At 46.6% G+C, this 13,620-nt stretch overlaps 1 protein-coding gene across 4 annotated transcripts in view; it reads left to right on the top strand.

The window, feature by feature from the left end:
* mettl15 (methyltransferase 15, mitochondrial 12S rRNA N4-cytidine) overlaps nt 1–13,620 on the top strand; it is a 117,813-nt gene that overhangs the window by 43,849 nt on the left and 60,344 nt on the right. Inside the window, exon 2 of one of the 4 annotated variants that reach the window (XM_067400793.1) lies at nt 3,989–4,089. The exons of the other annotated variants lie outside the window; for them this stretch is intronic. The gene's annotated coding sequence lies outside the window, so the exon portion shown is untranslated. The remainder of the gene's footprint in view (nt 1–3,988; nt 4,090–13,620) is intronic. 4 annotated transcript variants of the gene reach the window in all.

Below are 13,620 nucleotides of genomic sequence, written 5' to 3'. Positions count from 1 at the left end.
GGAAGAAGGTAATCTGGCGGAGGCAGTGTGATGCTTTGGGCAATGTTTTGCTGGAAAACCTTGGGTCCTGACGTCTATGTGGATGATACTTTGACACGTACCAACTACCTAAGCATTTTTGTAGACCATGTACACCCTTTCATGGTAATGGTATTCCCTGGTGGCTGTGGCCTCTTTCAGCAGGATAATGTGCTCTGCCACAAAGCAAAAATGGTTCAGGAATGGTTTGAGGAACACAACAAAGAGTTTGAGATGTTGACTTGGCCTCCAAATTCCCCAGATCTCAGTCCAATCGAGCATCTGTGGGGTGTGCTGAACAAACAAGTCCGATCCATGGAGGCCCCACCTCAAAACTTACAGGACTTAAAGGATCTGCTGCTAAAATCCCACAGCACACCTTCAGGGGTCTAGTGAGGATAGCAAAATAAAGTAAACTGTGACATATTATACCCAAAAATTCTTCATACAGTTGACTACCAGTAAAATTGATAAAAATTTTGAACCAAAAATTATTCAGACACTTTGACCTGACCATGTTTTGCTTAAGTGTTATCTGACACAATTAAGATTATTTTTTTCTGACAGTTTAACTCTGAGATCTTGTCATATTTTATTACCATTTATTAAAACTATAGTTAATAAACTGTATTAATGAATGAAATGTTTAAGGTGTCTGAAATGAAATGTTCAAGGTGTCATATATATATATATATATATATATATATATATATATATATATATATATATATATATATATATATATAAAATCTCACAGAAGTGAGTACACCATTCACATTTTTGTAAATATTTTATTATATCTTTACATAAAATGACACTTTGCTACAATGTAAAGTAGTGGGAGTACAGCTTGTATAACAGTGTAAATTTGCTGTCCCCTCAAAATAACTCAACACACAGCCATTAATGTCTAAACCACTGGCCACAAAAGTGAGTACACACCTAAGTGAAAATGTCCAAATTGGGCCCAAAGTGTCAATATTTTGTGTGGCCACCATTATTATCCAGCACTGCCTTAACCCTCTTTGCCATGGACTTCACCAGAGCTTCACAGGTTGCCACTGGAGTCCTCTTCCACTCCTCCATGATGACATCATGGAGCTGGTGGATGTTAGAGACCTTGTGCTCCTCCACCTTCTGTTTGAGGATGCCCCACAGATGCTCAATAGTGTTTAGGTCTGGAGACATGCTTGGCCAGTCCATCACCTTTACCCTCATTCATGGTTCCTTCAATGAACTGTAGCTCCCCAGTGCCAGTGGGTGACACTCCCACCACCGTGCTTGACTGCAAGACACACTTGTCTTTGTACTCCTCACCTGGTTGCCGCCACACACGCTTGACACCATCTGAACCAAATAAGTTTATTTTGGTCTCATCAGACCACAGGACATGGTTCCAGTAATCTATGTCCTTAGTCTGCTTGTCTTCAGCAAACTGTTTGTGGGCTTTCTTGTGCATCATCTTTAGAAGAGGCTTCTTACTGGGACGACAGCCATGCAGACCAATTTGATGCAATGTGCGGCATATGATCTGAGCACTGACAGGCTCACCCCCCCACTCCTTCAACCTCTGCAGCAATGCTGGCAGAACTCATACGTCTATTTCCCAAACACAACCTCTGGGTATGACGCTGAGCTTCTTTGGTCAACCATGGTGAGGCCTGTTCTGAGTGGAACCTGTCCTGTTAAACCGCTGTATGGTCTTGGCCACCATGCTGCAGCTCAGTTTCAGGGTCTTGGCAATCTTCTTATAGCCTACACCATCTTTATGTAGAGCAACAAATCTTTTTTCAGATCCTCAGAGAGTTCTTTTCTATGAGGTGCCATGTTGAACTTCCAGTGACCAGTATAAGAGATTGAGAGTGATAACACTAAATTTAACACACCTGCTTCCCATTTACACCTGAGACCTTGTAACACTAATGAGTCACATGACACCGTGGAGAGAAAATGGCTAATTTGGCCCAATTTGGACATTTTCACTTAGGGGTGTACTCACTTTTGTGGCCAGTGGTTTTGTCAGGATTTAAATATATATATGTGTGTTTATTGTTTATTTACATTTATATTAGGGTTGCAGGGATTCTGGAGCCTATCCCAGCATCTCAGCCTATAGCTAGGAAAACACCCTAGATATATGGATTTAATAATAATAGAAAAACAAAATTAAATAAAAAATAAATAAATATGATCATTGAACAAATGACATTAAGTCTGTGCAGAATTCGGGTCATCATGCTCTTATCCATACAGTGAAAGTGAATGGGGACTGGTGCTGTTGAGCTGACAAAAAGCACCATAAAAGTATCATGCACTTTGTTTGAGGAACAGACCGAAAGTAATCATTTTCCACATATTGAAACTTGGTGAGTTCTATGTTCCAGGTTAAAATGTACACAAGCATTAATGACATCATTGATGTCAAACCTGGTGCAACCATCTTTATGCACCCTGTTTGAATGTTTGTGAATGAGATTTAAGAGCTACTCTTCCCTTCAATTTGAGCACTGTTTAAGGGTACAGAAGAGCAGCTGGTTCTGATGTCCCTGTGGTTCTACCCTAGAGGAAGGCACTTAACCCACAATTGTTGCACACTGTGCCCTTGTCTCATCCACTCATGACTCCAGCACTGTAGCCAAGCCAAAGAGCAAAGATGACTTAACGGCTCAATGGCTTGAAAAAACCCTACAATCTCTGAAGTGGTGTTGAGGGTCAATTCTTTAGGCCAATTTCTATTTTCTCTTTTTCCCTACACACTGTGCCTATAAGTGTTCACCCCCTATTGAACCAGAGAGGATTGATTTTGCTTTTTCCTCTCTCTTATTTCATATCAAAGTGACAACAAATTGGTCAAAATGCATACGTGTTCATCTCCTCCTTGTTACTGTTTTTTAGTTGGTTGCAATTACAGCACTGAGCCTATGTTGCACAGCTTTGCACATCTGACCACTAAAATTTGTCTCCATTCTTCTTTGCAGAATTGCTCAAGCTCAGTCAGATTTCATGAAGTCGTTTTTCAAACCTTGTCCACCAGTGAATTCACAGTTGGATTGTAGACTCTGCCTAATCTTTTAAAGCTTTGGTAGATCCTCTTCTCTCAAGTCGCAGGTGTCTTGCAGGCTCCATCATGTTTTCCTTCAAGATTTCCCTGTTTATTGCTACATTGTTTTGCCCACTTTCAGTGTTTGTTGGAGAGAAATGTTCCCAGAGTGTGAGGCTCCCACCATTATGCTTCACCATAGGGAGGGTGTGTTTCTGATGATTTTTATGCCAAACATGGAGTTTAGTCTGGTGGCAAAACCTCAATTTTGGTCTCATCAGTCTATAGAACCTTCTTCCAGCTGGCTTCAGAGTCTCCCACATGCCAGCCAAAGGCTGTTGTATGCTTTCCAATCTCAGCCATTGAAGCTTGTAAGTAGTCATTGGTCTTTTAGTGGCTTACCTTACTCCTTCAGTTTCTTTGGTCACTCAGTTTTTTTAGGACATTCTTGTAGATATACAACTGTGCTATACTTTTTCCATTTTTGATGTAACAGTACTACAAAGGATATGTAGTGACTTGGAAAACTTTTTTCTTTAAGCCCCTGCCTTGTGCTTTTCAAGTACTTTTTCACAGAGTTCTTTGGAGTGTTCTCTTTTGTTCATGATGCAAGTTCTGCTACAATACTGCTACAATACTACACCATAAGTTGGGCCTTCCAGGTAGATTTCTACTAATCAAGTGACTACACACTAGTGGGGAAATCAAGTAGCTATGAAATAAATTATTTTGCATATATACAGTATGTACATATGTGTTGTTTTAGTTTAGTTTAGTTTTTTTTTAATATATATATTATTATTTTGTTTTATTATAGGTGTATATTTTGTTTTCTTTTTATTTATTTTTTTCTCTTTTGTATTTATTTTTTTTTTTTTTTCTTGTTCTCCATGCTCTCTCCTCAGCTCATACCTCTCTATTTCCCTTTAGGCCAAGATTAAAGAGAAGACATGCTCTCCAGAAGGCATTTTTATGGATACTAGAGGGCCATTCCGTATAGTGAGAGGATAATCTTTAAGAGAATCAAAAAAGTAATGAATTACTGAAAGCATTTTTTTTTTTTTTTTTTCATTTGGAAAATGAAGAGTCATGACCAAAGATGTACGGACAAAGAGATGAATCATTACTAAAGATCAGATAATGCACTTCATTCTCATAAAAGTATCCATATATCTATTTGCACTGTATGTGTCAATGGAATTTGAAAGAGATCACATTTAATGAACAATTCTGTTTTCATTGATTGCTTTGAAATAAGAGTTTAATGTACTATTTACATGTACTGTAAGTTTAAGATCCGGCAACTTCAAATGCTGTTCAGCAACTTGGCCTACTCAGTCAAAGTGACAAGAAAAAAGTGGCAACGTAATGCTCCATAAACTATTCTATAGTAGATTGCACCTGTGCAGACTTCAGTTGGGCAAGTCATAGGAGCATCATGGTCATTCGTAAGAATCCTTCTTAATCATAAAATCACAAAAGGAACATTCTTTGCTTTAATAACTACCACTTTGATGCTTCAAAAAGTTCATAAAGAGATCGTAAAACTAATCCATATGAATTGCGTGATAGTTGCGTAGACTGTCATTGGAGGGACAGAAATCTCTCGGTTCCCTTTCGATACTCTCACTCATACCGCGTATGGGGAAAAGCTCCTTTTTCCTCCTTGCTGAAGCCTTTTTCAATAGCGCAGTGAAACTGCACATCTATTGGCTCAAAGGAATGAAACTCTTTGAACCAATGACGGCACGGCGTAGTCACGCGAGCCTAAGTTCTCTCTCCTTCAGCGACGACTACGCTTCGCTGGATTTCCTGGAACGAGCTCTCTCTCCGTCGTAGAAGAGGCTTCGCAGAGTTAACAGAGCCGCCCAGAGTGCCGCTCTCGACCGCCCGCCGCGAGCTTCCGGTTTCTCTCTCAGCGAGTCTCCTGCTGCCATCCGGCGAGCTTTAAAGCGCCTTCAAGCGGATTCTACCGCCGCTGCTAAGAGCTTCTTCCGCGGTCTATACCACTCTAAAAGAGCCCACCCAAGCGCCGTTTTAACGGCGGCGGCGTTGTTTAAAATGCTGCGCCACACTTGTGGCACCTGCAAAGCCCCTCTGCAGGATGATGACAGCCATGGTGAGTATGTCGGATGTCTGGGCAAGCCCCACGCGGAAGCTGCGCTCACCGAGACTTCATGCCCGCACTGCGAGTGCATGAATCTCGCTTCTCTCCGCGCTAGGATCGCTTTCTTAACTGAAAGCGGCTCCCCCTCCCGTGCCTTCCCGTCTTCTTCCTCCCGCGAGCCGGCTAGGAAGAGACAGCGAGGCAGAGGAGCTCAGCGCCTGGAGTTGGGGGTGCTTACGCCGGCCCAGCGCCCGCCTACCTTTCCATCTTCCGCGAGAGAGCCTTCCCCCGTCCTCTTCGCACGCCCGGAGCAGCGTCCCTCAGCGGAAGCGAGTGACCTCATCTCCTTCGGCGGCTCGGAGAATGAGCAGCTCGACGACTCCATGTCGCTCACAGCATCTGAACCGGAGGAGTGGGACAGCGAGGAGGAGCCCGCCCCCCTGCCGTCACTAGAGCCCATTGACTCCAGGCCAGGAACGGACGCCGAATTACTCCGCATCCTCTCCAAGGCCTCGACCTGGAATGGGCTGCACCTGAAGAGCCGACTCGCAGTAGGCTGGATGAGTGGTTTCTGCCGGGGCCCCACCAGACCCCTCACCAGCGATCTGCACCCTTCTTCACTAAGGTCCACGCAGAGCTGACGAAGTCATTGCGCGCTCCCTACTTCGCCCGCCTTCGCACTTCTTCACCCGCGGCTCTCACCTCGGTTGACGGCTCACATGAGAAGGGCTACGAGCAGATGCCACGTCTGGACGAGGCCGTGGCCGCTCACCTCTGCCCGCCCGTGGCCGTGGGCTGGAAAAGCAAGAGGGCCCTTCCCTCCAAGCCCTGCCGTACGACCTCCGCCATTGCCGGCCGAGCGTACTCCTCAGCAGGGCAAGCTGCATCAGCGCTACACAAGATGGCCATCCTTGAGGTCTTCCAGGCCTAACTCCTCCGTACCCTGGACAAGTCTGGAATTGATGCGCCGGCCTTCCATGACCTACGCAGCGTCACTGACCTGGCCCTGCGCACCACGAAGACCACGGCCCAGGCCATAGGGAGGTCCATGGCCAATTTGGTTGTGTTGGAGCGCCATCTTTGGCTCAACCTCACAGAGATTAAGGATGCAGACAAGATGGCCTTCCTGGATGTCCCTGTCTCACCCTCAGGTCTCTTCGAGCCAGCTGTGGAAGGGTTCACCGAGTGCTTCTCCGCGGCGCAGAAATCGTCCCAAGCAATGCGACATTTACAGCAGTGCTCCAGCTCTTCATCCGCTGCAAGTCCGTCCAAACCTGCGCCAACCCAGCTCCAGAGCAAACCTGCCCCTTCCGCATCTCAAGCAGCGCCACCTAAGGATCAGCGCCAGTGAGCCCGCCCTGCGAATCGCTCCACGCTCCCGAGACGCCAGGGTCCCCGGCCTAGGATAGTGCTGGACCCGACGCCTCCGGCGTCTTCCTGATCTACAAGGAAGAAAAAGGATGGGGTTAAGTCTCGCCACGGCCGGACCACCCCAAAAGCTCTCTCGCATGCATTCCCCGCCACCTCGCTTAGTTCCGGGTGTTGGGAATCATCGGGTCACGTGCCCTGGGCCCACGAATGTTGCGCCCACAAAAACCGCCGTTTTAATGGCGAACCCAATATTTTTAAATTCCCAAAAAGAGAGCACATTTCCTCATCCTGTAACGACGGTGCAAAGACCCCTGCACAGCGGTCTGTCACCGGACGCTATTCAGCCACTGGTCACACGGCCTGGAGGCCTGGCAAGCCATCCCAGAAGTGTCACAGTGTGTCATCTGTACCATATCCCGCGGCTACTCTCTGCAGCTCGGCCTCCTCCGAATGCGGCCTCTGCAATACTGGCTGAAACTCAGGGTTCCACTGCATGCTTGGCTGCATGGCCGCTTCTTAGTCAGGGTCAATCAGGCCTGTGTCACAACTCTGAGACCTTGGACAGACCCCAGCTGGTTCAAGCGTGGAGTTCCCCTTCAGGCGGTGTCAAGAAGGAGGGTGCTCTCGACGGACGCCTCCAACACGGGTTGGGGAGCCGTTTTCGAGGGCAGACCGGCCTCCGGCTCGTGGTCCCATGAGCAGAGCCATCTGCACATTAACTGCCTCGAGATGCTGGCAGTAGAATGCGCCCTGGCTGCGTTCCAGAGGTTCCTGAAAGGACACCACGTCTTGGTCCAATCGGACAGCATGACGGTCGTGTCGTATATAAATCACCAGGGAGGCCTGTCGTCCAGCCGCCTTTGTGCCCTGACAAAGCGCCTCCTCGAATGGGCAGCGCCCAGGCTACAGTCGCTCAGAGCGACCCACTTACTTGGAAAATCGAACTTGGAGGCAGACATGCTGTCACGGCGCAATGTCCCCTCGGACGAGTGGATGCTCCATCCCCAGATGGTTCAAAAAATATGGGAAATCTTCGGGAAGGCAGAGGTAGACCTCTTCGACTCAGAAGACACTTCTCACTGCCCAACCTTCTTTTCAAAGGAAAGGGATGCGCTGGCCCATGACTGGCCCAGGCTCCTCCTATATGCCTTTCCCCCGATCGCGATGATTCCTTGCGTCATCGAACGGATTAGGGAAGACAAACACAGAGTCCTCCTGGTGCCCCCACTCTGGAGGACCCAAATCTGGTCCTCGGAGCTGTTCAGGCTCTCCACGAGAGCCCCATGGCCAATCCCCCTGAGACGAGACCTCCTCTCTCAGGCAAAGAGGACGATCTGGCACCCCCAGCCCGAGCTATGGGCTCTGCACCTGTGGTCCCTAAATGGGAGCCGATAGATCTCTCCAGGAACATTCTGCACACCATTTCTGAAGCTAGGGCTCCGTCTATCAGGCGTCTCTATGCTCAAAAAATGGTCGGTCTTCGTTGACTGGTGCTCAACGCGCAGCGTCGACCCTGTGGAGAGTAACATATCTCAGATATTGTCTTTCCTCCAAGAACGGCTGGACAGAGGTCTCACCCCTACCACGCTCAAGGTCTACGTTGCAGCCATTGGAGCGTTTCATGCCCCTATCGCTGGCCAGACGGTGGGAAGAAACGGCCTCATTGTCCATTTCCTAAGAGGTGCTAGGTGTCTTAACCCCCCTAGACCACTTACCGTTCCCTCTTGGGACCTCTCCACTGTCCTCGCAGCCCTCAAGTGTCCGCCCTTTGAGCTGCTACGGTCAGCTGATCTCCGGCCCTTAAAGGATTACTCCACTTTTAAATAAACTTTTGCTGATAATTTACTCACCCCTATGTCATCCAAGATGTCCATGTCTTTCTATCTTCAGTCGAAAAGAAATTAAGGTTTTTGATGTAAACATTCTAGGATTTTTCTCCATATCATTCATTTCAATGGATGATCTCTGTACAGGAAACATTTCAGTCTGGTTTTAAAGCATTACATAGTACTGAATCTGCTTTGTTGAGAGTTTCAAGTGACATTTTTATGGAAACTGATTCTGGAAGACCTGTGGCTTTAGTCTTATTAGATCTTAGTTCTGCTTTTGATTTAGTGGATCACGAGATACTTCTTATGCGACTTGAGAAAGCTGTGGGCATTCGTGGCACTGTTTTACAACAATGGTTCCGCTCTTATCTCACAAATAGATGGTTCAATGTTCGCATTGGTCAGTACTCCTCCTCTGCCATACCGCTTAACTCTGGAGTTCCTCAAGGATCAATCCTTGGACCAGTTTTGTTTACTTTATATATGCTTCCACTTGCCTCTATCTTCAATAAGTATTGAGTGTCTTTTCATTTATATGATGATGACACTCAGCTCTATTTCGCATTAAAACATAATGATCGAAGCAGCCTAAAACCACTTCTGGCTTGCCTGAAGAAACTTAAGCTTTGGCTTTCCAATAATTTTTTAAACTTAAATGAAAATAAAACAGAAATAATCTTGTTCGGACCTACAGAAAACAGCGTTGTTAATGTTGATTGTGGCTCTCTCACTCCTTATGAAACCCTTTGTGCCAGGAATTTGGGTGTTCTTTTCGACCACAACCTAAAATTCGATAAACAGATTAGTGCTGTGGTAAAATCCAGTTTTTTCCATCTCCGACAGCTATCAAAAGTGAAATCATTTTTATCTAAAGGTGATTTTCAAACATTGATCCATGCTGCTGTTATATCACGTTTGGACAACTGTAATTCTCTTTATCATGGGGTCTCCCAATCATCTCTTTCTCGATTACAGTTGGTTCAAAATTCAGCAGCTAGACTTCTCACTAAGACACACAAGCATGAGTCTGTTACTCCCATCTTATCAGCCTTACACTGGCTTCCTATCAAATTTAGAGTCGATTTAAAAATCGTACTTTATGTTCATAAAGCTCTTAATAATCTTGCCCCTGAGTACTTGACCAGTTTACTTTCTCGCCACTCCCCGTCAAGAACCTTAAGATCATGTGACCAGTGCTTACTTGTTGTACCACGAACTAGACTTAAAAAACGAGGTGATCGGGCCTTTGCAGTTGTGGGACCCAAATTATGGAATAGCCTACCTTTATATATCAGGCTAGCCCCTTCTGTTGCCACATTCAAGTCATCCTTGAAAACATTTCTTTTTTCCTTAGCCTTTCCTTAGCTTTTTGTGAATATTTTGTTTATGTTATTTTTATGTTTTGTGACATGTACAGCACTTTGGTCAGCATCAGCTGATTTTAAATGTGCTTTATAAATAAAGATTGATTGATTGATTGGCAGTTCCAGTGCAGCTTCAAAGGGCTTTAAACGAAGGCGGAGGGGAAACTACGCAAAGGAGCTTTGGGGGTGGTCCGGCCGCAGCGAGACATTCCCCCGTCCTCTTCCTTCCTCTTAAATCAGGATGACTTCGGCATCACAGGGTCCAGCGCAATCTTGGGCCGGGGTCCCTGGTGTCTCGGGAGGGAGCGTCTGGCAGAGCGAGAGCGCTGGCGTTGCTCTATTGGCGGTGCTGCCTGGGAGGCAGAGGGGGCAGGCTTACTCTGCTGAGCCGGCGCAGGCCTGGGTCGGCTTGAAGCAGATGTGGAGCTGGAGCGTTTCGGCAATAAGTGTCTCATTGCCTGAGACGACTTCTGTGCTGCGGTGAATCGCTCGGTGAGACCCTCTACCGATGGCCCAAAGAGACCGGAAGGTGAGACAGGGGCGTCTAAAAATGGCTTGAAACACTTGGAAGATGGCCATAGTGTGGAGCGCCGAGGCAGCTTGGCCTGCAGATGCGTAGGCTCGCAAGGCCAGGGTGGAAGTAGTTCTGCAGGGCTTAGAAGGAAGGGCCCTCTTAGATTTCCAGCCCACAGCCGTGGGAGGACAGAAGTGAGCTGCTACTGCTTCATCCAGGGGCGCCGGGTGCTCGTAGCCCTTTTCTTCAGCGCCGTCCACAGTAGTGAGGGCTGAACGATGCGAGGTGTGCAGGCGGGCAGAGTAGGGAGCGCGCCATGACTTGGTCAGCTCCTCGTGTACCTCGGGGAAGAACGGGGCAGCACGTTGGCGAGGGGCCTGGCGTCTTCCCGGCAGGAACCACTCATCCAGGCGGCTACGTGACGGCTCTTCCGGCGGAGCCCAATCCAGGTCTTGCTCCTCCACAGCTTTTGAGAGGACGCGGAGAAGTTCGTCCATGCTCGAGGCGTGTTCAATGGGCTCCAGCGGAGGCGGGGGGGTGGGGTCGTCCGACTCGCCAGCCCAGCCTTCTGCTTCGGGAGCCGCGAGAGACATGGACTCATCTAGCGGCTCTTCGTCTGATCCACCGAATGAGACAAGGTCACTTGCGTATGCTGAGGGACGCTGCTCAGGGTGGGAGAATCTGACGGGCGACTGCTCTCTGGTGGGAGAGGGCGAAGCACGCGGGGGCTGGGCCGATGTAAGCTTGCTCGACTCCGTGCACTGGGTCGCTCTACCCCGCTGTCTCTTCCTCGCAGCGCGAGGCCAGACTCATGCACTCGCAGTGCGGGCATGAAGCGTCGGTGAGCGCGGCTTCCGCATGGGGCTTACCCAGGCATCCAACGCACTCGTCGTGTCCATCGCTGTCCTGCAGAGGGGCTCTGCAGGTATCACAGGAGTGATGCGGCATTAAAAAATGCCGGCGCCGTGAAAACGGCGATTGGGGGGCTCTTTTAGAGCGGCGAGGGCCGCGGAAGCTCTTTTAGAGCGGACAAATCTGCTTAGGAAGTGCTCTTAGAGCGGTAAGAACCGCAAGGAGAAACGCTATCTGAGGGGGCGCCGGATGGCGGCAGGAGACGGATGAGACGGCAGCCGGGACAGGAAGCAGGCGGCGGGCGTCTTGAAGCCGGCGCTCGGGGCAGTCCACAAGGGCGCCGGCGCTGTCGTAGTCCGGCGGCTCAGCTGGGTCCGCTGTGGGGCCTCTTCAACGGCGGCGAGAGCTGCTTCTTCCAGGCGGCGAGCTTCTTCGGCTTCAGCGCGGAGATCAGCGAAGAGATGTGTAGTCGTCGCTGAAGGAGAAAGGACTGAAATCCTATGGCGAAACGCCCGCTTATATAGCACTAAACCCCGCCCCTTTCTCGCCATAGGCCGCGCAGCTATGCCGGGCCGTCATTGGTTCAACAACTTCTCATGAGTGAACCAATGGCGATGCAGTTACACTGCGTTATTGAAAAAGGCTTCAGTGACGGGGAAAAAGGGAGACTTTTCCCCATATGCAGTACGAATGAAGTATCGAAAGGGAACCAGTCATCATAGATCTGATTTGACATCTGAAAATGTCAGAAGACTTTAATGCTTCTTAAAAAAGTACGAAACATGGTTGAGGACATATTATTGTTTTAGAAATTAAAATAATAATAATAATAATAATAATAATAATCTATTAGCCTAAAAAGGGGTAAAGCATGTTTTTATTTTAAAAGATCTTTATATAGTATACTTAATGGATGGCATATTTCCTTTCTATAAATCATACTTGATATTTACTGTATAATAATCTCCTAAATGCACCAAAACATCAAGTGATAAATTATAATAAAAATTGTTTATTTCATTAGTCAACTATTTTATGAATATAAAAAATTGTGAAACTTTTCTATTTTGTAGTTGAAACCAAAGTGTGTAATTTCTGTGTAACTAACGTCACTGATAAGAATTGCAAAAATGATGTTGCTACATCGGGCCGGTTTGGATTTTTTTAAACAAACAGAGCAATGGCTTATTCATATTACATATTACCTGGAACTGGAGAACATATTCAGATTTAACTTCAGATTTAAACATATAAAATCTTACTGTCATGTCTCATATTCAATATGACTAGTTTTATTGCTCTGTTTTTCCAAGATAATCACAGAAATAGGCATGATGAAGTGTTGTAATGATTATCTATTGAACTCATCAGATGCCAGATAATACTAAGCCTCTTTACTCCAACAGGAGCCCTTTCAGTAAAGGCCAACCTAACACAGGGTTTCTGTTTTGATTTTAATATATCTTTTTTTCCCTTATCTACATGTTTTCATTCTCTCTGTGCATCTACCTCTCACTGGTATTGAATGGCACACCAGGCATACTGAAGCTAGTTGTTGTGACTCATCGTGTCGTCATGTTCTCCCTCCCCTTTAGCTCTGCCTGCTTTTCAGATGGAAGAGGGAGACGCAGCTCCTCCACCATTGATGACCTCCTGTTCTGCTCATGCACACTCGCATCCCTCCACCAATGTCACTATCGATCTGCATGCTTCTATTTCTTTCTCTCCAAGCCAGTCGCCCCCAAAAGCCCCATCTCTGTACTTATGTTTCAGGGTGGATGTGGGTGATTTTAACCAAGTGGAGCTTTCTTCCTGCTTCTTTCAGTAAACCAAATGAATGAGTAGTTCTAGTACACAGATGTGAGACCTCTAAAATGTTTGTTTTTACGATTGAAATAAAATGTGGCAAGTGTACTACAATATTATGGCATGCTAGAGCCACACAGGAGCATATGTTGTTGTTTCTGTCAGTATAAGGGGGCAGTTGAATTTGAGGGCTAAAAGTGAGTCATCAGCTGAGGAATAATGATTTAGCTCTAAAACACAGGAAGAAATTGAATCAGAGAAAAACAGTGATGCCCATGTGCCTGGAAGTAATTTTTTTATATCCTAGGGCAAAGTGCCTCTCTAAACCATCAAATGCTTTGACAATATGTCTCATTCACTCTTTCAGCTATTTGTTAAAATCGTCTGTCTGCATAAAATAATCAAAACCACATTATTTAATAATGGAAAATTGGACATTGAATCAGCTCAAGTTGCTGTCATTAAACTGGATTTATTAATTACAGTTGAAACAATTTCCTCATGCAGTCCTTTCTTTAATCCAGTTTTCTTACAGTATCTAATTCTTTCCGAACCATAAGTTAATTTGTGGCTTTTCATGACAGAAGAGCAGGAAGGATGAAGATTTTTGTGGTTGCTATGGACACATAGAGCGAAAGCTTGATAGAGTATCATTATTTAAAGGCTCTGACCTCATGTTCTTGAGGGTATAGTGCACAAAAAGTATCGATCTGCAGCTA

This window comes from Chanodichthys erythropterus, chromosome 11 (assembly GCF_024489055.1).
Source record: "Chanodichthys erythropterus isolate Z2021 chromosome 11, ASM2448905v1, whole genome shotgun sequence".
Lineage (NCBI taxonomy): Eukaryota > Metazoa > Chordata > Actinopteri > Cypriniformes > Xenocyprididae > Chanodichthys > Chanodichthys erythropterus.
The sequence above is the reverse complement of the archived record's forward strand: the minus strand, read 5'-3'. Positions and strand labels throughout refer to the sequence as shown.